This window comes from Diadema antillarum, unplaced genomic scaffold (assembly GCF_040938485.1).
Source record: "Diadema antillarum isolate AM-2024a unplaced genomic scaffold, OU_Dant_1.0 seq00001654_RagTag, whole genome shotgun sequence".
Lineage (NCBI taxonomy): Eukaryota > Metazoa > Echinodermata > Echinoidea > Diadematoida > Diadematidae > Diadema > Diadema antillarum.
In genome coordinates, this window is record NW_027272355.1 from 331,085 (window position 1) to 359,048 (window position 27,964).

The 27,964-nt window shown below is 36.1% G+C and overlaps 1 protein-coding gene and 1 long non-coding RNA gene across 3 annotated transcripts in view; both read left to right on the top strand.

Annotated features, from left to right (window-relative positions):
• LOC139711399 (uncharacterized) overlaps positions 1-27,964 on the top strand; it is a 274,375-nt gene that overhangs the window by 38,910 nt on the left and 207,501 nt on the right. The gene's annotated exons all lie outside the window — the stretch shown is intronic.
• On the top strand, positions 11,254-12,515 carry LOC139711385 (uncharacterized). Its single transcript, XR_011709520.1, has 3 exons — positions 11,254-11,363; positions 11,967-12,062; positions 12,334-12,515. It is a non-coding gene; the product is annotated as an uncharacterized lncRNA (long non-coding RNA).

Here is a 27,964-nt window from a genome sequence, read left to right on the forward strand (position 1 = left end):
TATCAATACATTGCAATTGTTGCAGAAGTAACGAAAATGAAAGAATTGTCAATATGCACTGTGTGAAAAAACGGAGGGACCCACTAAAAAGACAATGCTTGTAGAGTGTGGGCCCCTCTTGTATTAAAAACTCGATGCAAAATTTGACTAAATATAGCAACGAAGCAGCACGAAAAGTTTGGCATAAAAAGTTTAGCAGCCCACTAAGAGACAGACGGACAAACAGTTACACACAAAACAATAACAAACGAAATAATGAGCATGAGACAAGACTGGGAAAGCAACAAGACTACTTATAGGGAAGAAAACTGACTTGACGACACGACAGGAAACAAGGCTACAGCGCGACGAAGAGGTAAATAAAATAGACAGGAGTAAGCAACAGAGACAACGATCCTCGGAGGTTAGAGGAAGAAAGAGAAGAAGAAGAAAAGAATATACAACAAACCCTTCAACTGCGAGGTATAAGTTAAAGAAGATCTTATCATAATCAAAGCTAAGGCAAAAGTAACAAGAATAAAAAACGGCAATAAAGATTTTGCGGACGGGAAACAAAATAAGCCTATGAACTAATCTGATTCAGGGGGTCGTCATTATAGGATTGCAAAAGAAAAAACGTCAATCTCCTTTTACAGGAGTATATAGAGGGAGCAGATTTTATATCGTGGTTCAGGGAATTCCAATAATTAGGTCCAGTGTAAATAAGTGTATTCTTTGCTAGAATCGTTCGAAGAAGTGGTAAATAAAACTCGTTAGAGCGTCGGGTGGGGTAATTATGGAATGATTGATTTTTTTGGAACATAGAACCAAAGATAGGTGGCAGTAAACTGTTATCATATATATACATAAATTGGCCTAAGTTGTATAAAAATAATTCGTTAATTTTTAGTAGCTTATTACAGTTAAACAATACATTTGTATGTGAACGAGTGGGAGAATTGGAAATGATACGGAGGGCTTTCTTTTGCTATAATAACACTCTATTCAGCAGCGTCTGATGTGTATTGCCCCAAGCTAAAATTCCATAATGAAGGTAAGGGAGTATCAAAGAGGAGTATAACACAAGTAATGTCTTTTCAGGAATATGAAATTTTAGTCTGTTCATAACACCTATATTTCGAGAGATGATTTTGCAAATATGATCAATATGTATTTTCCAAGAAAGTTTATTATCTACAAAAATACCAAGAAATTTGAAATATGACACACTTTCTAAATTACAATCATCCAGAACTATTTCTGAATTCAAAGAATCCACAGTATTGCTGAAAAGCATATATTTTGTTTTTTGAACATTCAATGACAACTTGTTAGCTCTGACCCAGTTGGTCACTTTTTTTCAATTCTGTATTAGCCTGTTGAACAAGAACATCGATATCGTTATGGGCAAGAAAAACACTGGTGTCATCAGCATAGTGCATAAAGGAAAGTACCTCTGAAACAGAGGAAAAATCATTGATATATATTATGAATAGCAGCGGCCCTAAAAGACTTCCCTGTGGAACACCACACTGTACATCTCTTATAACTGAATTATTATCTTTAATTGAAACAAACTGTTTTCTGTCAGCTAAATAAGTCTTGAACCACTCCAAGGCCTTCCCACGTATTCCGTAGTGCGATAACTTGTGGAGTAAAATGTTGTGATTAATTGTATCGAAGGCCTTGGAGAAGTCCAAGAATATACTAATTACATGAGAATGATTGTCAGTTGCATGAACGACTTTATCAATAAAATGAAGAACTGCATGGATGGTACTATGTTTTTCTCGGAAACCAAACTGGGAATTTGTGAATATCATTTTGTGCACATTTAAAAATTTGGTAATTCTGGTCTATATTATTTTTTCTAAAACTTTCGATAATGAAGATAATAAAGAGATTGGACGATGATTACTGACATCCAGATTATTACCTTTTTTAAATATTGGAATTACTTTAGCCAATTTCAGTTTATCAGGAAACATACCATTAGAAATTGACAGATTAAAAATGTGAGCCAAGGGATCTGCGACTGATGATATAACACCCTTAAGGATACAATTATCTATATCATCATAACCGGAGCTACGTTTGTTTTTTAAAGAGGATACAATATCTTAATGTAAAATGCGAGGAATAGTACTTTGCCAAATCAAATTGTAATGAGAAGTCATTTACGACGGGTTTCACGTGTAACGCTCTTCAAACTCGAAACAAAGAGAGAAAGTCATGTTTTTCGTCATGGCATTATAGCTGATCAGATAAATGCCTTGAATCAAGACTAATTGCAACCATGCTCTTGAAATACGCTTTGTGGTTGGTGATGTCATGCTGTTATGCAATCATAAAAAAGACATGCTATGTGTGTGTGTGTGTTTTTTTTTTTTAATTCACCAGTTTACTTAGCTGGTACGACAGTTAAACCGACCTCAAATGGAGTAACGTCGGTTCCGTTGTCTTCGGAATCTCCAACAGGTAGTAGTGTGCAAACTGTTGGCTTCTATCATAGTCATAAAATCATACTCTGAGCTGATAGTGGACTCGTTCAATAATAATATAGCACTTGTTTTGTGATTGTTCATTGGCGTCTGTGCTTAATCTATATACGTATGCCCATGTAAAATGCAACGAATGGTACTTTGCCAAATCACACTGCAATATGCAGCCATTTTCGACGGTTTTGATGTGTAACGCTCTTCAAACTCGAAACAGAGAGAGAGAAAGTCATAATTGTCGTCATGACCTATTTGCTGATCAGATAAATGCCTTGAATCCAGACTAATTGCAACCATGCTCTTGAAATATGTGTTGTGGTTGGTGATGGCATGCTTTTGTATACAGTCATAAAAAATACATGTGTATTCTACCTTTGATGATACACGATGCAAAATCCTACCACATTTAGCGCTTATGTTCTTCAAAAATTGCTTGTTCTGCTTATGACAACCTGCATCTAAAAATACTGCATGAGCTGATTTTCAAACAAAAACGTTTATGTATTTTGTAAAAATATACAAACATACACATGTATTTGCTGATTTGGTCAAACTGTGTGTGTACATCAGCCATAATGGAAATAAGATAGCAAGCAGGTTAAGTATCATTTATGTTTTAAGTTCTTCCCATTAGTTTCATGTTCATTATGATACATTATTATGCATTAGATGGTATGGCTTCCTTGGTCCAAAGTTTTTTTTTTTTTCTTTTTCAGTCGAAAGGAGAGAACTCTAATCCTGGAAATGCTGGAAATTTTGAATTGAAAAGATAACCAGTACCATAGAAACCTGATATCGATCAAAGAATCGTATTATCATTGAATTCAAACCCATAATTTAAATATTGATGTGATATTAATTGTCAATACTGATTTTTTTTCCGAGATCATCGGTTATAAATTAGACTTTATAGTAGATATCATGTTACGTTTGCCTTTACCTTCTTCTTTTTGTGAGATACAATCGTACAACTGCGGAGAAAGAGTCCAGATGAATATCTAAAGCAGTTATATGAATTTGGGAGAAGATGAAATCTTGATGGCATTATAACTAAACTTTTTTGTGAATGCAAAATAACAAGAGGGTAAATATCATGCGCGTTAAAGGGATCGTATAATTTTTGTTGAGACCTAACTTCAAGTTTCTTACATCTTTTCTTGTTGTTGTTGTTGTTGTTGTTGAGATAATGAGAAACTTGTTATGAAATATGAAAGAGCATCCAATTCCAAGAGGGATTCAAGGTTTATTACGGAATTGGTTTTGAAATGGCTGAGATATCCAAAAACAGAGCATTCTTAATAAAAGGCGGGATCCATCTTACATTAGGATCGCTTTGTTTTACTTTTTTTTGGATGTCTCAGCCATTCCAAAACCCATCTAACAAACCTTGACTTCCTCTTAGAATGGTATGCTTTGTATTATTTCATAAGTCTTCACTTGGTTTCTCACAAAAGTGAAAAGGCAAATACTCACCTTCACAAATACCATACCTTTAACCTGCAGTTTTCTTGTAAATTCCAGTCATCAATCGTCATGAGCTGCAGGTGCTACAATTAAACCGATCTTCGGTGAAGAAACGAAGACTCCAGTGTCTTTAGCTCATTTTGCTCATTCTTGTCCAGTCACTGTGACGTTGGTAGTCTCTGAAGATCAAATTTGAGGAAAAAAGTGAAAATAATTCGAGCAATCCTGTAATTTAACAACATTCGTTTTATCATTAGTAATCCACGTTCAATTATTTCCCTATTTTTGATGTTCAATTTTTTACACTCGCGTAGCATACAGATATCAAGCTCAAATGTACGCTAATGATTTTTTTTTTTTTTTTTTTAGACTGTGCACAGCGAGTATTGGCGCCATAAACACTATACGGGTACACAGACCGTGATCTTACTGGTATTTGCTGGCTTTTTCACGGGGAGTGTATTGTTGTCTTGTTTGGGGGATTCCCCTTTTCTTTCCCTATAGCAATATATTCTACCCAATCTGTTCTTACCAGTTAAAGGGATAAGAAGTGAAGAATTATCAGCTGCAACCACAAAATATTTGTATCACTATCATCATGTGATATCAGATAGGCCTACCTGTAAGATTTTAGCGTCGTCCATATCAACAACGAACACTCTTTCCACACTTAATACAGGCGACTCCCATTGTAACATAAAGTCCTCGTTTCAGCAGTTTTCTTTTGTTATAACAAAGTGCGTTACAACCAAGCAGGAATAACATATAACCGTGTTTATTCTAAAGGATGAATGCCTGCACCGTATTCATAAAAAAGAGCTTTCTGTTCTATAGATGCGATAATCCAAGGCATACTTTGGGATGACCCATTAAAAAGATGTAATATTCAAGACGAATGACTATTTTTTATAGGTTTTAGGAAATAACAAGAAATGTCATTGCAAAATGCATAGACTGGTGGTATGGATGCTATTCAAACATTAGATAGACTTTAGATTTTGTTCTGTCCTAAGACCGCTTACTCTTCACAAATAATCATTATAATGTCACATCTTCATCTGTGAGGTGCTTTCATTTTGTAGCATACACCAACGATGTTTTGGACAGGAAGAGATTATAGCTTAAACGGAAGCTAAACCTTAACCACAAGAAAATCTCTCGCGGGGTACAAATTACAGCAAGGCAAACTTAAGTGACACTATAATAACATTTATTTTCGTTTGAAGTGATAATCAACTGGCATAGTGTACACCTCCTGCTATCAGGAAGTGCTTTCAAAATTGCATTAAGTTCGACAGCTAACTCAGGGACCACGTTTATCTCGACGATGCTAAATACAATTCAGATCGAATGTGTTTTAACATCGGGTATATACATTCATTCATTCAATTCATACATTTATTCAGTAATAAAAATCGTTTCGATATAAAATGTTTACAAAATGTAGCAGGTACAGTTCTGAGAAAGCCACAGGCTTCTTAAAATAGAATGTACCCTTGAAAACAAATCATACACATATTGCAATTTAAGCATTAAAATATCAAATGATAAAAGGAGCACAGAGAGAACGAAACATATTAAAACAAGCACAAAATATTGAAATTAACAAAAATTGCGAATAACATCAAGGGAACATGGAGAGAATTATAAAACATACTAAGACAGAGGACAAAACAAAACAAAACAAACAACACCACATGAAGCAAAGCAAACAAAACAGAACGAGGTATAGAACGAGACTACATAAATATGTTTAAATAGTACTAAAAGACATTACGGATTGCAGTTTATGTAACATAATCTACTTTGGAAGTTGCTTCTCTGTCGGTTTGAAAAGCATGTGTGAACGCGAGGATAGTACAACATTCGGTAATAGATCATGAGCTCATTGAGTAAACTTTTAGATCTGAATGGGTTACGACACTGTGCATGATGCTGTATCAAATTGCCTTTATATAGACTTCTAAAGCAAACGATATGCATGACTGGCCCACAATATCACTTTGCAGAAACTTGGACTTTAACCACACTGAGGTAGTTGCCTTTATCTACACAGTACCACAAGTAATGTAAACTGAGTACTAAAGCAGTCTTATTTTAAATAAGCGTTAATAGTAACAACAGAGTAGAAAGGGGCACTTTGCAGACAATGCCATGTTCGTTATAAATACATTCTTTCTATGGTGTTGCCATCACTAATTGTGACCTAGTACAACACCACCATTGTGAACAGCCCTACTTTAATTCTCGCCTGACGCACTTGTTTAGATCGAAAAAAAAGAACATTAAGGAGTGCTGTAAAGCAAACAGATAATCCAGTCATTTCTATGTTTCATATTCAAACAAACCACCTCTCTGATCACCACTGTACAATCCTGGAATTTGGGAGAGGCAAGGGTGCTGCTGACCGAGGTCTTTCAAATCAGACTCTCTTGTTTTTTGTGGGTTTTTTTTTAATCTAAAATGTGTGCGTCGTTTCTTGTGTGTGTGTGTGTGTGTGTGTGGTGAGTACATACATGTCCTCCCCTTTAGATGAAAAAACAAATGAATAAATAAATTTGTATAGTCATCTTGGAATTTTCCACGTGTTGGACTTCGAATGTTTAATCATAAGAAGAATGAGGCTCATAGGTATATACGCCATCAAGTCACTATAAAATTATAATTACGCAAATATTTAGTGCTTGTTTTGATCTTATCCCCAAGTCCATTACAATATCTTTGGAAAGACAAAATAACTATGAGCTCAAGATTTTTTATTGCACTTTTATTAGAGAGACTATGCGACAAAATGAAAGGATAAAATATAGTTACAACGTAACTTTGCTGGTGCAAGACTAACAACTGTAAGACAAGCATAATTTCTGTGAACTTATGGAATTTGTCATCATTTTTCAGAGTGGAGGCTTGTGTGCATTCATAGCAACAGCGTTAATGGTGGTTGTATGACATTATCAACACGCTTTCATCTCTAATGTGCATAAATTTATAGCGGACACCCGGGATGTTTCGATAAGGAAGAGATTATTGCGAAAATGCTTGCTAAACATTAGCCATAAGGAAATTCCTCGTGGTGTATACCAATTACAACTCAAAGTATCACCATCATGTCGCAGAAGGAGGTAGAAAGCATTTGACACAATGATGTGCATTTTCTGTCATCCGGAAGTTCTCTCTTCAAAATTAGAACACGTTCGATAGTTTTTTGTACAGCGATCACATCTCGACGAAGCATGTTATGAACTAAGTGGCATACAATAACGTTTCTACACCAAGTATAAAGTCCGCGTGGGAAATGATATTCGAGAGGTTTGGAAAGCATTCGTGAACGCGAGGATAATACAGCTTTCAGCAATGAGATCACATGCTTACCGTGTAAACGTTAATTTTTACTGAATTGGAGACTAAACGGGGCGTTTCGTTGGAGTGAGTGGCCTTTGTCGACTCGGGGTCTGAAGCAAACAAGATGCATGACTGACTTATGATATTACCATGCACAAACCTTGGACTATAACCCCATCGTGTAGTTGCTTTGCCTATATGCAGGACCACAGATGTAATCTAAATTCGAAATGAGATAAGTACTAATGGTAACATCGGAGTAGAAAGGGGCGATATATATACAGACATCGATGTTGTTGTCATCACTAATTGTGACCAAGTAGCAGAACACCATCATGAACATCGCAACTTCAGAACAACTCTCAACAGACGCACTTGTTTAGATGAAATAATACAATATCAAAGAATAACATAAAGCAAACGGAACACTCCAGACACTAGCCTGTTTAACGTTCCAATAAGCCAACTCTCTTCAACACTGTACAGTCTTTGAATTAGCGAGAGGGCAAAGATGCTGCTTAAATTCCTGGCCGAGATCTTCCAACTCAAACTCCTTGTTTTGTATCCCTAAAATGTGTGCGTTTTTTTTTCACACAAGTTCACCGACTCTTTAACTTTCCCCCCTCCTTTAGGTTCATAATGTGTATATATATATATATATATATATATATATATATATATATATGTGTGTGTGTGTGTGTGTGTGTTTGTGTGTGTATGTATTATGAACATATTACGTGGTTGTTGAATGTTCAAATATTGTGCATTAGCCAAAACCACTTTAGTAGGCGTACTAAGCAAATATTCTATTGCTCACTTGTTTTGATATTCCCAAGAAGACATTTTAACTCTTAAGCAAGCATAATATTATGATAAACTTACATAACTTGCCACCATTTTTTCAGAGTATGAACCTCCTTTCAAAGCAACAGGGTTACTGATAACTATTGTAACACAGTATCATCATTTTTTGTCATTTTAATTGTAATCACGTTGCATATCACTCGCTGAAACTGTTATAAAACCGTCCAATATTGTGAGAAACTTGGGGTGTTTTCTGATACCCATTTGAATATATGGAATCTCAGGTTACTAGTGTATGTAAATCAGCATACTATATGACATATGATTTGAAGCATTCGTAAATATTTCGATCAGGAAAGTATGACGACTATAGTCCATGCATTTGTTACATGCAAATTAGACTACTGTAACACTCTGAACTGGATTATCGGATTCACAGATAGTTAAGTTCCTGCGGGTTCAAAACACAATCTCATGTGCAAGATTGATTTGTAATCTCCCAAGATTTGCTCATCTTACACCACTTTTAAGGGAATTGCACTGGCTGCCCATCCGCCAAAGAATTGATTTCAAGATATTGATGCTGGTTTATAAAGCTCTGAATGGTCAGGATCCTAGTTATATCAGTGAATTATTGAATTTTAAATCGCAGACTCATGGTCATAATCTCCGTAGTACAAATGCTAGATTGATATTGCAGATAACCCAAATCAAAACAAAAGTTACCTTATGTGACCCATCATTTTCTTGTGCAGCCCTTAGATTGTGGAATAAATTACCATTAGACATTCGGAAATGTCAGACTTTAGACAGCTTTATTTCAAAAGTGAAAACTTCTTTCTTTTAGCATAGACCTATTTCTTTTTTTACTTCCCATGCAGCATTATGCAGCATAGGGATTTAAGAGCTCTTGTAGCGCAGGAGAATATATCGACATGGTTTCTGCACTTAACAAATGATTTATTATCATTATTATTATTATTATTATTATTATTATTATTATTATTATCATCATCATTATCATCATCATCATTATTGTTATTATTATTATTATGATTATTATTATGATTATGATTATTTTATTTATTATTATTATTAATCTAGGTGGCGCTTGTCCTTGTGACTGTCCCTCGTCTGGTATGATAGCCGCTGTGTCAATCATGGGGGTACTGCTAGCTGTTTCCGTAGCAGTAAATATTCTGCAGTTCTACAAACAGACCAAAGCTTCCAGTCAAGGTTGGTGTAGGTCATTGTTATGAACTAATAATTGTACAGATTATATAATCATAATGATGATAATGATAATAATAATAATGATAATCATGATAATAATCATAATATACTAATAATAATAATAATAATAATATTATTATTATTATTATTATTATTATTATTATTATTATTATTATTATTACTATTACTATTACTATTATTATTAGTACTATTATCATCATCATTACCATTATCATCATCATCACCATCATCATTATGATACTATCATTTTCATTATTGTATGTATTTCTTACTCTTTTCATAGAAAATCAAAAATTGTGGGTATATAGTGACGGTTCTTGGCCTGCCTCGTGCATGGCACACACGTAGACGTTTTTGTAAAAGCAAAGTCTACAGGTTGATTAAAATCAGTAGAAAACAGTCCTAACAACGACAATTATAATGTGGTGTGTCGTACCGCCAAAATACTATTTGTGTGTGCGTGCGTGTGCATATTTGTACAAACACGTTTTCTCTCACTCATTCTGACTAAAGACGTTTATAAATAGAAGATGGAAATATAATGGTTAATATTACAATTACCCAAACATAGTTACATCAAAAAAATCATCTTCGAAGGCCGAATGAGTAGAGAAGGACCCATATTAGGACCTATCCGTAATTACCGTATGAGACAGTAATACAACAACAATAAACAATAATGAAAGTTATTTAATCACAGTAATGAAAAAAAAATCAGACTAGATACAACTTATACAATGCGGCACCTGTTTGATTTGATTTGATTTATTTCTGCTCAATTTCGTTATATCAGGTATGATTTTGTACAATTTTGTTTTGTTTCTGTTCTTTTCCCTCGCTTTCAGTACCAAGTACATCTGAGAAGCAGGCAAGGTAAGAACAATACACATCACCCGTTAATCCCAGCATTTTGCTTTCTGATAGAAAGAGGAGTAGTTTTCAGTTGCCGCAGAACAAAGAGATGGTAGGCCTACTATGAACATTTAGGTTTAGCCTGTACTTTGATACCAAAATTATTGTGTATAGTTACGGCTCCAGTATCGTTTGTTGTGTCTTAGTAAGAAATTACACAATTAACAATTTATTCAATTTGCTCGTGTTTGTACAATATTAGGACAGGCTTATCTGGAGGCAACGAGAACAGTGCTTATGAGATGATCGAAAGCAGAAGCAAAGGTTGTATTTCACCTTTCTACACACGATATCGTTGTTGTTTTGAGTTAACAAATGGTCCTAAATCATCAATTTATCTTGCTAGTGAATATTTGATGTCATTCTTCTTTGCATATATACCATTATTAATTTCAGGTGATATCATATATGATATATTTGTGATATGTAAAATAATATGTACATATATATATATATATATATATATATATATATATATACATACATATATATAAATCAGACAAAGTGCGGCAACATATTCCCTTCATTCAGCATGTTCATTGTAATCATTCTTATAGTAGCTATAATATACATGCATGTTCTTACATGGGAGGGTTCGTGTGTAGGTGTGTGAGTGTGTGCGTGCGTTTATAGTTGCCGTTGCCATATTTTGCACACAGGTGAGAAGTGGCAGGTTAGGTTCAATATGATGAAAGTGGATATGTTTTGATATATTTGATGACGTCAGAGGGCGTAGTATGAAGTATTTCAATATTGATGACCAAACCAATTACAAGCTATAATCCTAACTAATAGTCAAGTATTGTGATGGAAGAGCATCACTATACAAGAGGCCACTTTTTTTAAACGTCCTCAAACGCAGAAACAAACAAACAAACAAACAAAAGAGAGGGTAGACTGTAATGAAAACATGAGAGCTTATTTTCCTCCATTTGACAGGTAATGCTGTATATCAGCCACTTACACCAAGCACCGTTGCTCTGGAACCTGAACACTTAACGTTCTTTTCTCGACTTGGTTCCATCGGCTTGGGGAAGTTTGGCGACGTGTGGAAGGGTGAACTCCGCACAAAACAGGGAGTGGCTCCGGTAGCCCTGAGGCAGATCACAGGTTATCATTGATACTGTTTTCATTAGATAACACGATGTTTTGCTTTTCTGTTCTAATTGTGGATTTTTTTAAGCATTTAAATAATAAAAAGTCAACTTACAAAGTAATTTATTGATATTTGAAGCTATACGTCTAAGAGCAACAGCATTAGTTCATGATGATACAAAATGCCAGCAGGTGTCCCCTTAAGCATTTCTAAGGTTGAAAATGCCATTTGCCTGCAATTATGTATGAAAAAAAAGAAATACAGACTACTTAAAAAAATAGATGCATTATAAAGCCCTCACTGCATGTTTAAGGGTAAAATCATACAGTAAGGCATTGTACAGAAAAAAAAATGACTTTTGTGACAATGATTTGTATGTTAAATGATCATGAAAATATGTTTACGACGGGTCTTGAAGAATAAATGTTGGAATTCGTAACACAAAAAAGTATATATTTCGCTGATCGACTTAAAAAGAAAATTTCTTTGTTTAAAGCATGCTTTTAAACCATAGACTAGCAGAAAATTGTGATTTCGAATGTCAATTATGACTCTTTCGTTCCTTTAGCTTCATGCATCTTTTTTAATCATCAAAATATCTAATTTCTGCTATACAGAAAGTGTTCCAGACCTTCTGCAGGTGGTGAAATATTTGCAAAAACTACCAAACCATCAAAATATCGTGAGGTGTCTTGGATTCTGTGAAGAATATCGTAAGTATTATCAGTTTACTCCGAGAAAAAAAAAATAAAATATCGCGTTATCTAAGCGTAGTATCTTTCAATGAAAAAAAAAGCGCTTTAAACAGCGTTTGATTTGCTCTTTTCATGATGTTAAGCAAAGTTATTGAATGACATTCATTTGCTTAGAATATTCTATGTTGGCAATAATCAAGAAAAAAAAAACAATATCTGCAAAGTTGAAGTATTCAAAGCCTTTGCATCGACTACTGTAAAAATTAATATATATTGTGACATCAAACAGGTACCATTGTACACGAATTTGTTTCCGGTGGGACACTACTGACTTTTCTACAGTTTAATAACCAGTCCTCAAAATCTCCCTATGGGAACGTCAAGCCAACAAGACCCCGCTTTGATGAGTCCAAGTTACTGAAGTTCGCCTGGCAGGTGGCAAAAGGAATGGAATTCCTTGCGTCCAACAAGGTAATCATGCAAGAAATGTCAATTTGTATCTATTTGATATAAGTGCAAGTAATGCAGACGTACAAATTGTTTATGATGAGTTAAGATGATAGAGGACACCTGCTACTGATTCAGATTTGAAATCTAGAGCTTTTAGGGTTTCTAGGATGTAGCTGCTTATTGTCAGTTTCGTAGATGACGGCTCTCATATCATAATTGGTGCTCTGTTCTTTTCCTACATAATCACCTGTTCCTTAACAATGTCATAAAATGCCTATTAAATAAAACATCGCTTTGTGGACCACATTCAATTCTTGTGGACAAGTACTTCGCCGTTATCGGAAGAAGGCCGGACTTACTGATTCTTTGAAATGTGATTAGACGCTGGTCGAGGCTTATTATTGATGAACAATGCATTTTTCCAGATAGGGTACAATCTTCTTCCAGTGAGGCCTAACATATTGGATGCGATGTCTCCAGAGGATCTCTCTTCTTCACCATATCAATGACATAACTATGCATCAATTCAGTCTTCGTCTTGTCTTTGTTTGCCGATAATATATACAATATCGCATTATTCTTTCACAAAATCCAAATATGTTTCTTCAAACTGTCTGTAGTAGACTTAGCCATTTAAAAAAGACTGGATTCAAGACAACAAGCTGGGCTTGAATTTTAGTCTAGGCACGCACACACACACACACACACACACACACACATGTAGATGTGTACTTGATGGTTTTCTTTCTCTCTTGGAATCTATAACCCAACAAGCATGTATTAGCTTCCTCCACATTTATTTTTTATCCATATGAATATGACATATTTAAAGCGCATCCTGTGACATGAGCCCATTGTATGTGTTTGTGTGTGTATGTTGTGTGTGTGTGTGCATGTTTCTTCTACCTGAGTTTTGAAAAAGATAATTATGTACAATAAAATAGCGTTCTTTCAAGCCTGTAATCCATGATATTTCTTATCAGAGTGTTCACAATGTGATATTTTCCTTAGGTTATCCATGGAAATCTGTGTGCTCACAACATTTTAATGACGGAAGACAGGATCTGTAAGATTTCTGACTACGGTATGACGTCATTCATTTCACCCTCTGGGAGGGTAGGTATAGTTTTTCCGGTCACTTTCATACTTTTGCAATTCCAATTCATTTATGTACATTCAAATTCACACAGCGCACACACGCGAAAGTATTCGGGAATTCAAATTCAGAATTCCATTTATGGGAGTTCGATTTCAACTTTGCCAAATCAAATTCACGTTTGGGCGTTCAATTTCCAAATGTGAGCATTGCACTTCCTACTCGTGCATTCAAATTTACGCGATAGTCATGCGTGATAGTCCCGAGCTTGATTGGAGCGCTCAATTTCATTTGCAGGCGATCGAGTTCGTACTTCGTGCAATCAATTTAAAGAGGAAAATGGAGTAGACTTTTTTTTTTTGAAAGGAGAAAGGGCACACACAACCAGTGAAGGCTTAATAGTACAATTATGATTATTTACAGGGTCTACATTGTTCTCTGTTCATGTAATCTTTGTTTTTCATCTCAATGAATTTGAAATTGCAAGGTCCAATCAACAGTGCATCAAAACAATACAACGTCATTTAATCATCTTTCTTGATAATACTGCATGCTGACAGCGTCCCAACACTACCCACATAATGACAATGCATCCATTTGAAGACAAACTGACGCACAATGATATCACAGAGTCTCGCAAAAGTAACCCAATAAAAAACACCAAATTAGACTTAAACTATGTTCATGTTATCACTTTTAATGTAGTCGATTCTTTTTTCCCGAAGGTGTCAATCAACCTTCCGTATTATGCTCGTCTGGAGGCCTATACAGTTCCTATAATGTTTGTTTGTTTATTTCATTTTCCAACTAAGAAGATGGCCGGGCAGTCCATATTCAGTTGCAATAGCTGGTCTTCCATGGAGTCCAGTTGGATGTAGGTGGGATTACTTCACCGGGTTAAACGTCATGCTCTTTTCGATGAGTACATAAAGTGGGATCTTGTACGTGCATGAGTTGTGACTTTCTCACGCATGGGACCTCCATTTTATGTCCTATATTATCCGAGGGACATGTGCCTGTACATTCCTTCTTCTTTTTTTCTAATAAACAGGTGGTCGACGAGATTCCGTCGCCAGCTTGACAGAATTTGAACGCTCTCTGCTGAAAACCGAATGCTCAGAATAGGAACTTGAATGACAAAAGTATAAATGAACGGGAAAACCCATATTATTCAAGGATATAATCCTAGAATGAATTAGCATGAATCCATCTGAACATGACTACTAACAAGAAGCAGATACTCCACTTAACAAGGACATTAGATTTTTCTGAAAAGGATTTTTATCATACAGGTTATACCCACTTCATATAAGATATATCAATAAAACACACACACACACACATACACCTTTGTGAAAAAAAAAAATCCTGCAATAAACATTTACTGGGCGAATGTTTTCATGCCAGAGAGTGCTTCAGTCAACTAAAAAAAAAAGTAAGCTTGTGTGAAAAAAGGCCTATTCCATTCCCTCCTTAGTCTCTAAAGAGTAAGTCCGAGAAACTGCTACTCAAGACAAGACACTATAGCTGTCTTCGACTTCTTCATTAACGCGAAAATGAATGGGGATACAGATTTTTGTATTCTTTAAAATATATGAGATATGCTGTTCATTTTCTTTTTCCTTTTGCAGAAACCAACACGCTGGAGTTCACCTGAAGGAATGCAGAATACAAATTGGACTCTAGAGGGCGATGTTTGGTCTTACGGAATTCTTCTGTGGGAAATAGTCACTCTAGGTATGACATAAATTGTTTCTTTGTTTAACATCACAAAATTCATAAACCTCGGTCTAGACTAAAGGAAGGAATGATAAAGGAATGATTATGAAGTTATTCTGCCCGTATAATTCGCTCCAGAATATAGACCTACATAGTAAAATGACACATGATATTTGTTAACCTAATAAAAAAAGCAATGTCTTGAGATATACAATTAGTGTGCATTCCTTTGAGAATGATAATTTATTCTGCCAGTGAAGAAAGTATAAAAGTAGTTAGCAAAAAAAGGCACAGAAAAAATTAACTAAAACACTATCAAATGTAATATTTAAATACGTAATATGTTTGATATGTCTTCAAGGAGCAAGACCCTTTCCCAAAATGACAATGGACATGGTGAGGCAGCAGGTTACCAAGGGTTACAAGATGCCACGCCCTTCTCACTGTGGTCAAGAATTGTGAGTATTTACCTTCATTTTTTGTTTGCTTGCAGGTGAATGTATGTGTGTGTGTGTGTGTGTGTGGATTTTGTTTTTGTTGTTGTTTGCTTGTTTTCGTTGACGAGAATGTTTATCGATTCCAACTGCTCTCTGGGGAATCAGTCTAGATGCGACACTTTCGCGATAATGGCACACTTGCGTATTTATCAAATTTGTTTAATTGATAAAAACACAGATCAGTAAGGAGATCAATAGGTCTTAAATGTTGTTCATTTCTCCTCCTTCCTTAGATACTCTATAATGACCAGCTGCTGGGAAATGGAGCCAGCAAAGAGATGCTTTTATGACGTCATTCAGAGGAAACTTGAACCGATAATGGAAGTGTATCACGTAAGCTATGTTACCGGTTTCATTTCTTTCATCATCAGAGTGAAAGATGCTCCTCATAGCATTAATCATTTCTTATATTTTGTGAAAATAAGCTTATTGTCAATCTAGCAGTTGTCAAACTGTTTACTTTCCTATGCAGAAGTATCTTGTTAAAAGTACAAATCACTCCGGGTCAACTGTATTTCTTTACCACGCGCCTGGACAAAAGGAAAGAAAAGGCAGAAAAAAGAATTAAACTCAACTCACCATTACACGACAAAGAATACTGGAGTCACATAAACATTTAAAAAAAAAACACCTTATCAAATCCAGACGAATATTTACCAATCAAGTAGCACCTTCACAAATGCTGGTTTAGTGAGTCTAACATCATTCTATTGATGAGTATTTTTACTGACTCGTCATAAAAGATACAGTGTATTATCAAACACTGTTTGTTTATTGTGTTATAACGTAAATTCAAGCTGGGTTGTACTTGCATAGGACTGTGCTTCCTTTCTTATGTTATAAAACATCTTTTTGATTAAAAGATTATAAATTGATTAATTAGTTTAGAATTTGATGAGAGTGAACATATAGTTTGTCGGACCGTATTGATTATACACAATTGAATAGTGTTAAATGAAACTGAATTGGAAACGATTAATGTAATAATATGTCACTATTAAAATGAAAGCATTTGAGCGCTTTGATATGTCTTAATTCTTTTAGATATCAGCATACATCAAAGGTTAATTGATCACAGAAATGATTTAAGACTAATATGAAATTATTTCCATTCAACTGTGCTTACTTTGCTCTTTCCAGGAATACCTGTCACTCCAGAACTTAGATGAGAGATTGTATGAATCTGTTGCGGATATAACAGTCTAGGCGTCCATAACGATGAAAAACCATGTTGATAGCCGCTAATTGTAGCTTGAGTTAATTTTCATATATTATGGGATGTGTCAGTGTTTGTTAGTGCCCGCTTCAAGTCTTACTTGACCGACTTTACATTTTGTAGGTCCTCCTGTGCTAATTAATCTTAATTGACTGACGTTACATTTTTAGGTCCTACTGAGCGAAAGATTTGAGAATAGAGCAGCCTTTCCACAGAAATGTAACAAATTGCAATAGAATATCAATCATTTCAATTCTTATGTATTGTTGTTCCGTGATTGTCCTAAAGGTTTTTACGCCTTTATCAATGTTCAACAAACAAAAACGAATCCCTGCATGCCCGTAGAGTAGTACTACTTTGCTTGTTTATATGCAATGCTGAGTCGTGTTGATGCGAACAGATTTTTTCAAATATCGTATTAAATGTATTTTTAATTAGAAATATCGCTATGGCGACGGGCATGCCTCCGCCATAATGCATGGTTCTCCTCATAGGCCTGTAGTACAATGTCTTGACAATGTGTGATGGCAGTTTCACATAACTGGCAACATGTTGAAATGACAGGTTTGTAAGAAATGTGTTCAATATTCACTTTCCTTGAAATAGGTTTGCTATAATAGTCTAAGAGTACAGACAGGCCCTACATGTATTTGGGGAAATAAGGATTTTTACTTTACTTTTGACCCCTTATAAGTTTATGCATTGAGTAGTTTTCAAGGTACGAAGAAAAAGTGTAATTTCAATATTTTTATAAAAAAATCCATTTTAGCCTGGCCTTTGACCGTTGACCTCTGACCATATGACCCTAAAATTTCCAAGAGAAAGACTGTTGGGTAGAACATGCATAAATATTTATTAAGTTTCACGATACCTTGAGTCACTTTCAAGATATGGAGGAAAAAATTAAATGTAGCACTTACACTTGAGCTTTGACCTTCTGACCTTTGACCTTGTTGCAGGAAATTTCCAGAGAATATCTATTTGGTAATACATTACTCAGTATGTTTGAAGAAAAATTCTGCAAGAATTGCATAAATATGAGGGAAATATTGAGGAGTTGAACTTGACCTTTGACCCATGACCCCTCAATTCATAACCCTTGCCAGTCAGTATATGTATATGTACCGATTTCCATGAAGATACCGTGAACCATTTGCGAAATCTGGAGAAAAAAAAAGTGAAATTTTAACATTTTCACCTGACCTTTGACCTGAAACTCTCTCTGGGGAATTTTTATTTGGTAGTACATGTATACACTAAGTTTCAAGAAAATACCTTGTGGCATCGCCTAGATATGGAGGTAATAGTGCAATTTTGAGCATTTGACCTTGATCTTTTGATCTTTGACCTCTTGCCGATTTCACTCAAAAACAACTTAAATTAATTGCCCCATATACGTCATCCTTGGACCAAGCTTGGTGAAGTTTGCTTTATCCAGTCTTGAGTTATTCCGTCAATGAATAAATTCTAGGATTTGACCTTGACCTTTGACCTCTGGCCGATTTTACTCAAAAACTAATCAAGTAATTGCCCCATCTGAGCCATACGTCATCCTTGGACAAAGTTTCGTGAAATTTGCTTGATTCAGTCTTTAGTTATCGCGTAAACGGATTCAATTTCTTGATTTGACCTTGACTTTACACCTTTGGCCTCTAAAAGATTTCGCCCAAAATTTGATCAAGTAAATGCCCTATCATACTTTATAATTGGACCAAATTTGGTAAAATTCCGATCAACATTATTCACGTTATCGCGTATACAAATGGGAACGGACGTACGGACGTACGGACGAACGGACAGACAACCCGAAAACATAATGCCTCCGGCACCATTCTTGCGGAGGCTTAAAAATGTCCACAAGTTGTTATTGGTAAGAAATTCGTTTCGTAGATAATTTTACAAGTTTAATTGTAGAAATTGGCCTTTCACAGCTTCCACATGCTTGTTAGTGCCTGTTGACGTATCACTAGTAAAATGAACATTTTTTTTGATGGCTTACTGTAACTAAGTACGCGGGTACAATAGTCATCACATTGGTCATGTTATTGTTGTGGACATTATTTCTAAGTTATTTATTTTCTTATCATCATTATGCTGTAGTTACCAGTGTTATTCAATGTACATGTAATTAGTGTACAGCAGTAAATGATTGTATTGTATTACACCCTGTACAGTCCCTGTATGGCGACAAGGACACGACTCTGAATCTGACGTCTGGGTTTTCGATAATGAAAATAATGATTAATCTAACCTTATAAATACTAGAATGCCGTTTTCATGGTAATTCACATATTTAAAAAAAAACGCACTCAATATCATTTTTCGAGGTTCTTTATGTTTTTAAAAGAGACATTTGTGTTGTTATTATGGTTGTCATTGTGATTTGTATTACTATTAAGTTTTAATTTAGATGTCCATTAGAATAAACATTATAACTTTTCTATCGTACCGAAGGAATACGATTCAATAAATACCCACAGATATTATAGGTGATAGATGTCACAAAGTTTCTACTGATAAATTTGAAACTACGTTTGGAAAGAAATAACAAGAAATAGCTTTTGATTTATTGCCGGAAACCGCATCACGCAGTCCTTTGATAAACAGCACTGAGGTTGATCAGCCGAGTCCCAACTATAAGCCCATGTGACGGAACTACTTGCATGTATCATAGTGCAACATACCTCATTCAGTATGTGGGTTATATTGATATTATATTACTGTATGTACATAATCATATCCAAACACATGATTTAGAGAGAGAGAGAGGGAGAGAGAGATACTTTTAGTATCAGTCGAATCAATGACTAATATGACAATATTACTCTTGGTTTTGATTGTCTTCGTCCTTTTACAAAATGTAACACTTGTCACTTCGGAAGACGGGACACTCTTTGAATCTATTCCGATATGATAACCTTAATCTTGAGTCAATGAAGGAAAGTCTTTATGATGTAAAAAATGATAATGATAAATCTTGTTCTTGAATTTGGTAATAATTTGACCCGTAGTTTCAAACCCATCCTTTATTGTAAGGCGAACTGTCTCTTATCCACTCTATATATGAATTATTTGGACAATATTACATTATTTTCTGATTTTGATGTAGGTTCTGTATTAGATAAACCAACCAATAGAAGAACGCAATAAAGCTGCAAAAATGAAGTTTTCCCCCAAATCTCAATGTGTCAAATGTATTGATATTACACTGTGTAAGTGCTTTAACAACATGCGTGTTAGATTCATAATGCTTTGTTCTTTTGTTGCTGTTTTGTTGTTTGTTTGTTTGTTTGATTGTTTGTACCTTTGTATGGCAGAATTAAAACTGGATGAGGTGTACACTTACAAAGAACAAACATTAGACAGTGAACATTATGAATACTGATCTGGACAGCGATATGTAAGGGATTACTACATCATTACTTCGAATAACCAGGACAAATTGCATTACACAGTGCCGGTTATTAAAACGTCAGAAAAAATGGTGAACAAGAATATACTGTATATATAGGTCCTACATCACCAGAAATGTGTGCATACAATGTTGATTGCATGCCTGCGAACAATTCAGACATAACGATCTTCTTTAAAGATTAAAAAATAATGCTCATGACATTTTATGTACTTTGTTTAACTTAAATGTGTATGGAAGAAAACTTTTAAAAGGTCGGATCTGAGTTGGTTCTAAAAAGATCCACTAGTAAGATGCATACATCATTGTTATTGTTAATATTTATGTTATACTCTATTTACTTTACCATGTCGAGGTTTCTTAAAACTGAAGTGTTTGATATAAAATATTTGTATTGACGTCTCTATGCATTTGTCGTTTAATAGTAGTGTTATAGTCTCATTGCAAAAATAAAAGAGAGAGAGAAAGAGACAAAATTTGGGTCCATGCCAAACACCATTCTTTCAGAGGAACGCTGTATAAAAGCAGGCCAGCAGTGCCAATATTGGATGCAAATGCAGATAAAGTCACCGGTCATTCCAATCATATAAACAAACAATATTGCACACACAATTATTGCCGTTCAGACGATAATGATGCGAAGCATCGTTTGAACAGAAGTCTCTTCCGGTCAAACGATCAGCCAGAACTTCAGCATAGAGTCGTACTTTTGGCTTCTGTTCATGTGTTGGACAGGAAAGGTTCAGAATGCGATATCAATAATAGCAGTAAAGTAATAAGCAATCTTGTAAATAATAAAACTGAGACGAAAGGCGAGAAAGAGAGAGAGAGAGATGGGGGGAGCACTAACATGCCCCTTCAAAATATGACCTAGACAAAAACAAAATATTGAATCACCCTTCATGTCTACCGTTACCGTGACAACGATTTCACCTTTTGAATTATTATGTATATCACACATGCTTCTCTATTCGGAGATGATAATGGGTGTAGACAGAGATATTCTCGGCACCAGTGAATTCTGGCGTGCCAAAGAACTTTTTTTTATATGTGGCTACACTTCAATAAACAAGGTCATTGCATATTATTTCATTTTTTATTTTGATTTCCTCTTTCAAAGTTTTTGCGCGTCTCCCGTAGGTGTCCATTCGGACAAAATTCCGCAGGCCAAACTTTTCCATTAGGCTCCTCTATTTTATTCAAGCTGTTTTTTACTGTTGTAACTTTATACCGTAAAAAATATCAACAAGATAAAGTTTAAATAAGAACGTCATTATCTGTTCACAAATAAACAGTAAGATGTCAGTTAAAGCTTGCATGGATATCATGATGAGCTGTATAGTGTAATGGACTAACACCAGGAATCCTAAGGTTTGGCAAAATATGAAACAAAGATGTGTTCACATCACCGTGATGACAGTATTTTTCCCATATTTTTATATCATATTTTCCCAGTAACAGAAGAGGGTATGTGATAGCATAACATAAAAACACATGCAAATATTTTCTTTTACCCTCCTACCACGCCCTCCTTATGAAATTAATAAATGGTTCATCGTCAAAAGAGGGCGATATATCGACTATCATCAAATAGTTTGGTTATCGATAGTCGAGGGGGGCAATTCACTGACTCGCCTCAGAGTGTGTCTTGTTTCTTCGTTGAGTGTTTCATTTAACTACATGTGAAGAAAGCGCGCCGGTCTATCCAGTGAAAGACATTTCAACAACAAAATAAGTCATCAAAGGTAAGACATATCTTTCCACTTACAATTCTGACTGATATATCTATTCTCTAGGACCCTGGTATAGCGATTTGCCTGCAAACTATTCAAGAAGTACCATCATTATGCTTCAATGCTTCTTTCTATTATGGATTCATAATCCGTTTGTCCGTGTACCTATTTCACCGTAACACAGCATTTTAGGTGATTCGTACAATGGTGAATACTTGTATAATTCGTGTATATAATCAGAAGTGTTGAAAGTACACGTAGCACAGCAGCTGAAGGCAAATCTTACGTCCATATCCTTAAACGAATGGCCTACTCAGTCAAACCTGTCTATAGCGGCCACCCAAGGAAAACAAAAAATAAGCGTTATAGACAGGTGGCCGCTATAGACAGGTTATCCAACTTTGTGTGCTCAGCGTACATGTAAATGTATAATTTGCAACTGATTGACAAATTGCCCTACATCGACGTAAATAAGCACTGAATTGATCAGTGTTTTAGTAGTAGCCATGATAAAGAATCATGGGCGTACATACTCGAGCAGGATTCGAACCTATACGACCTCCTGATCACCGGACAGGCGTCATCTCCACTAGACCACCGAGCTTTCGCCCGACAGTAAGTGTTGGTTCTAATCCTTATAGCATGCAGCGGGTACTGCTTTGTTATTCAAATTCATGAAATTCTTCCGTCCAGATATTTTTCTTTGCAACTGATTGACAAATTGCCCTACATAGACGTAAATAAGCACTGAATTGATCAGTGTTTTAGTATATGTAGCCATGATAAAAAAAAAATAGTGGGCGTACATAATTGTTATATACGATCTGTAGGCATGGCCGGCGGAACGGGGGGGAGGGAGCAAGGGGGCTCGTCCCCCCCCCCCCCCCCTTTGTCTGCACGATACAAAGGAATACATAAGGTGTAATCTCTTTGCCCCCCCCCCCCACAACTTTTTATTTAACCCGGAAGTACGTAGGTGCACTAGAAAGATATCTGGATATAGATCTTGAAGTGTGGCTGCGGTAAGGTTATGTTTTGGCGCTGAAGACCCCTTTTTTATCTTTTCTTGTTTTTGTTTTTGTTTTTTTGTTTTTTTGTTTTTTTGCTTGTCAGCTGCTTGTCAGCTCACGAAACCCGGAAGAGCCCCTCAAACTTCTGAAAACGTTTCGTTGGCCCCGGAATGTACTTCCATGTAGGCCTACATGAATGTGTACATGCACACGTGTGTTTCATGCATAGGACAATGCTGGTGTTTATCACCGGTCGCACAGTATCATGCGTCGGCCTACGTACAGTCGTGAAGAAAGCTTAACACTAGTGCATTATAATGACTGGAATGAGGGATGAATGCAGCGGTGGCGGTCACCAAACGTTGCCCGTGAATTACTCTCACGGCTACAAAGCAGAAAAACAAGCTGAATTATCGGCTCAACTACGGCTCCATTGATCTGTGGCCGCTATAGACAGGTAAAATCTACCGCGGAAAACAAAATTTGTGGCCGCTGGCTGTGTTGGATAGGTGGCCGCTATACACAGGTTCTTTAACAGGATTTTTCTTTCGGGGGTTTTCAGTGGTCGCTTTAGACATGTGGCCGCTAAGGAAAATAAGCGAGTCATATCTCCCGCTTATTTCTCGTTTTCTACATTCAAGAAAAACAGAAGTATATAGTGGTGTATCTATCAACCTGGTAACATGCTACCATAAAATACAATAAATCAAAGAAAATATCAACGTAGATGTTGTAATATCAAAAGCAGAAAAAAATAATAATGACTTGCAAATCGCTCTCTGCATTTGCCCAGTCAGGCCAGTCTACAAGATAATGAATATCTCTACCGACAGCCTCCAAGATAAAGATACATAACAACCCAATAGATACTAAATTGCAATGACAATACAAGAGTTATGATGGCTTGAAAACGTATTTCTTATACACGCACTCTGATTTTAGTTTTTATTCTTTTGCTGTCTGCTTTCCCCCGCTTTGAACAGAATACGGCCATGGCGGCTTATCACCTAATGTACATTTCGGTTGCAACAATGATTCTGCACGGCGTAAGTATAACGATGTAATTTGAAAACGTCGTTTATTATAATAAGATCCCTCTACAAGACATTCATTATGAGCTCCCTCGTGGAGACATTATCTTGCAATATCTATTTTATTTAAGATTTATTTTGATCTGAGTTTATGTCAGTATTGTTGGGACAAATCTTTATTTTTCTTTAAAGAGTCCGTGTTTTGTTTTGTTTTTGTATTTAAGCAACATATCAGACATTCAGCAGTAGATGGCATATGTAGTGCTTTTTGTGAATATACAATGAATATTACACTGTCCAATACAGCCAGCATTCGCCTCACTTAACAAACACAAACGTATAAAATACCGCTCTTCTCTTTATCCCTCTCTACTTGCAGGTAATAATGGTAACACACTGTCAGACGCTGAATGGACCTCCTTCAGTAGCAGTGGAAGCTGGAACTAACACACAGCTGAGATGTACAGTTACTGGAGGGACATCATCAGTTTTCACATGGAGTGATGAGTCAGTGAACCCTGCTGTCACCATGTTTTGGTGGAGGGAACAAACTAACTCCTTTGACAAAATATGCTGACTTCAGTGTATCAGAGAATACAGCCTCATCCACATTGACAATCATTGATACACAGATTGAAGAAGAAGGGAGTTATGTTTGCCAGTCGAATGAGGTGGGGAATCCTGCACCAGCAGCAGAACTTACTGTAGAGGGTGAGTTGCTGATAGATAGCATGTAGATTACAAGAAGGATCGAAAGTGACTGATCTATCAGGTCCAATGCCTCCTTATAACCTTCAGTTGTATATGTATTGATGTCATTGTTGAAAATGAAATTAGGGAACAACGAAAAAGAAATAACGAATAAGGAATCAGAATTATTTGCTTTGACAATACACTTTTCTCATTCTCACATTGTCTAAAGAAAACAACCGCATTATGCCAAAGATGTCACATCGAGATGTGTTGTACGAAACAAAAAGATAAGTTAACCTGCTACGGATACACATTTTAATAGCGAGAAAAAGGGCACTTTTTCTTTTGGTTATTGTTTATTAGACTTTATAAGTTGTGTGTGTGTGTGTGTGTGTGAGTGTGTGACCTGTGTTTGTACTTGTATGTGTAAACTTGTGTTTGCTTCTAATATGTGTGTGTGTGTGTGTGTGTTTCAACTCTTGAACAGTGGCACCAACTTTATCATTAACGTTGAATTCTACTCTGCTCGCTGGAGAAACATACGAGGCAGTGTGCACAGCAGTAGGAAGCTGACCAGCGGTAGACATCAACTGGTATCTTAGTAATATACCACAGACTACTGGGATAGTAACAACAAACGCCCCAAATGCTATTAATTCAGAACTGACTGATACAACAAGTACGTTTACCTTCGTGCCAACAAAGGACACTTACAGGCAATCTCTACGATGTGAAACCACTGGACATCAGTTGGTGAGACTAAACCAGCAAGAAAGCATCACTTCTCTCAATGTTCACTGTAAGTCCAATTACTTCTCATGGTTGCGCTGTAATATTTTGCAACTGTCCCTCCCCCCCCCCCATCCATACTCTCACATTAATTTTGCAGTCATAATAAAAGCCAAAATAAAAGAAAAATAAAACTTTTGAAATGTCAAAAAGTAATTACATATTCTTTGTTATAGCTGAATGTCATGCTTTAAAAATACAGGGTAGGGTAAGTGTACACTCTTACTTCTGCCGAGTCAGAATTTCAACTCTGAATCCGAGTCAGAAATTTTTCACTCCGATCCGTGTAAATTTAACGCCAACCGTGTACTTCTGACTCAAATCCGAGTTATCATTTTGGTTATCGGACTTTTTTACACCTGCACAGAGTCACATCAGAAATACCCAGCGCGGTGTACATGACATACGAGCGCTACAATTGGACAAAACATGTCATGTGTCCTATGTGACGTAGTACCCCCGCGAAACAAAAAAAAAGCGTCATTTCTCGCCGATCCGCCGCGGCCGCGAGTTGTCTTGCAACTTTTTGTCTTCAAGATGGACAATTTTGCGTGCACTTTTCTAGAGGAATGCGGAATGGAGGAATACATAGGAGTTTTCATCGGTGAGTACCCACCTCATTCACAACACTCATATAAATAATTGCCTGAAACATGGTCTAAACAGTCAGTTTTATTTAGGGCAAAATGAACTTTCGACACGGACACATTGACTGGTAATGGCGTAGCCGCAGGCGGCCGTACGGTAGCTCGTACCTTTTGTACGTAGCCCTGGGCTATATGCTATACGTTAACCAATCTACAATAGATGTGAACCTACCTAGCTACACCTCCACTGTACATGCATGAAATACACATACGATCTTGATTGCTAATTTGAGCTACCGTACGGCCGCCTACGGCTACGCCATTACCAGTCAATGTGTCCGTGTCGAAAGTTCATTTTGCCCTAAATAAAACTGACTGTTTAGACCATGTTTCAGGCAATTATTTATATGAGTGTTGTGAATAAGGTAGGTACTCACCGATGAAAACTCCTATATATTCCTCCATTCCGCATTCCTCTAGAAAAGTGCACACCAATTCCGAGTCATTACTACACCAAAATGGGTTACTTACAATGCGGGAAACGACACCGTATCAGAGCGAAATTGTGATCTTTTAATTCGGAAACCCGTGTCATTTTGCTGGAATAGATTGCACCTAACTGACTCCATTTCTGAGTTAAATTTGACACTTTCCGAGTTAATTTGACGCCACAGAAATGACTCGGAAAGTGACTCAGAATCCGAGTGAAATCATTTGACTCGGAAGTCCGAGTAGCTTTCACTCGGAAGGAGTTGACTCCCAGCTGGCGCCATTTCCGAGTCACATTTCACACTTTCCGAGTTATTTTTGACGCCGCAGAAATAAGAGTGTAAGCAGTCATTATTGACTGGACAAATCTAATTAGTTGTTAAAGAGGTAATGCAAATGTATCTGAAATTTCAAAATGTTTCAATTTTTCGAAAGAAAAACTTTCCTGATCTGGCATAAAACATTCGTCTTTCACCGTAAGTGGCCGTACATCACAAAATCAACAAAACGTCATCACGCACTGATTTTGTGTGAGGACTGAAAATAGGTGAAATGGGTTAACCTAGCGAATCTTGTCCATATCTTATGAAAGCGCAAGTTTTCTTCTACGTTATGCTTAAGTTTGGGATCATAAAACTGTATAAGAAATTTTGATTTTTGTAGAACTGTGTGATTAGGTATGTCTGATATAGTCCCCTTTTCATTTCTTAAAAACCCCTTGCATATTTTTCACTTTCAATTCTGATGTTTTTAAGAAATGATGACTTGAAAAAAATGACCGTACTGCTTTGAAAATTTGCATTTAACATGAACAGAATGCATTTATAAAAGATGCTCAATTTCGAATTGAGATTACCAAAATGATTAACTTATTGACCAGATTAAAATTATTAATCTACCAGAATATGCTGAACAGCATAAACTGATAATCCTTTCATTGTTGTTGCTCCTGTGGTCTACATCCTGTCTTTTGTCCCATTCACAGCACAGCTAGCGCGGCTTGGTAAAGATTAAGCGCTTGAGTACACCCTGTACTTCAGAGCCTCTTTTCTCAGTTCACACTTTTCTGGAGTGTGTGCTTTCTTCCCAATTTTAGAATGGGTTAGGAGAGTCAATTTGAATTGAGTTATACATTATAAAGCTGAATGCCTGTTCTTTCAGAATCTGTTCTGAACTAAAAATCCATGTCTGGCGACCT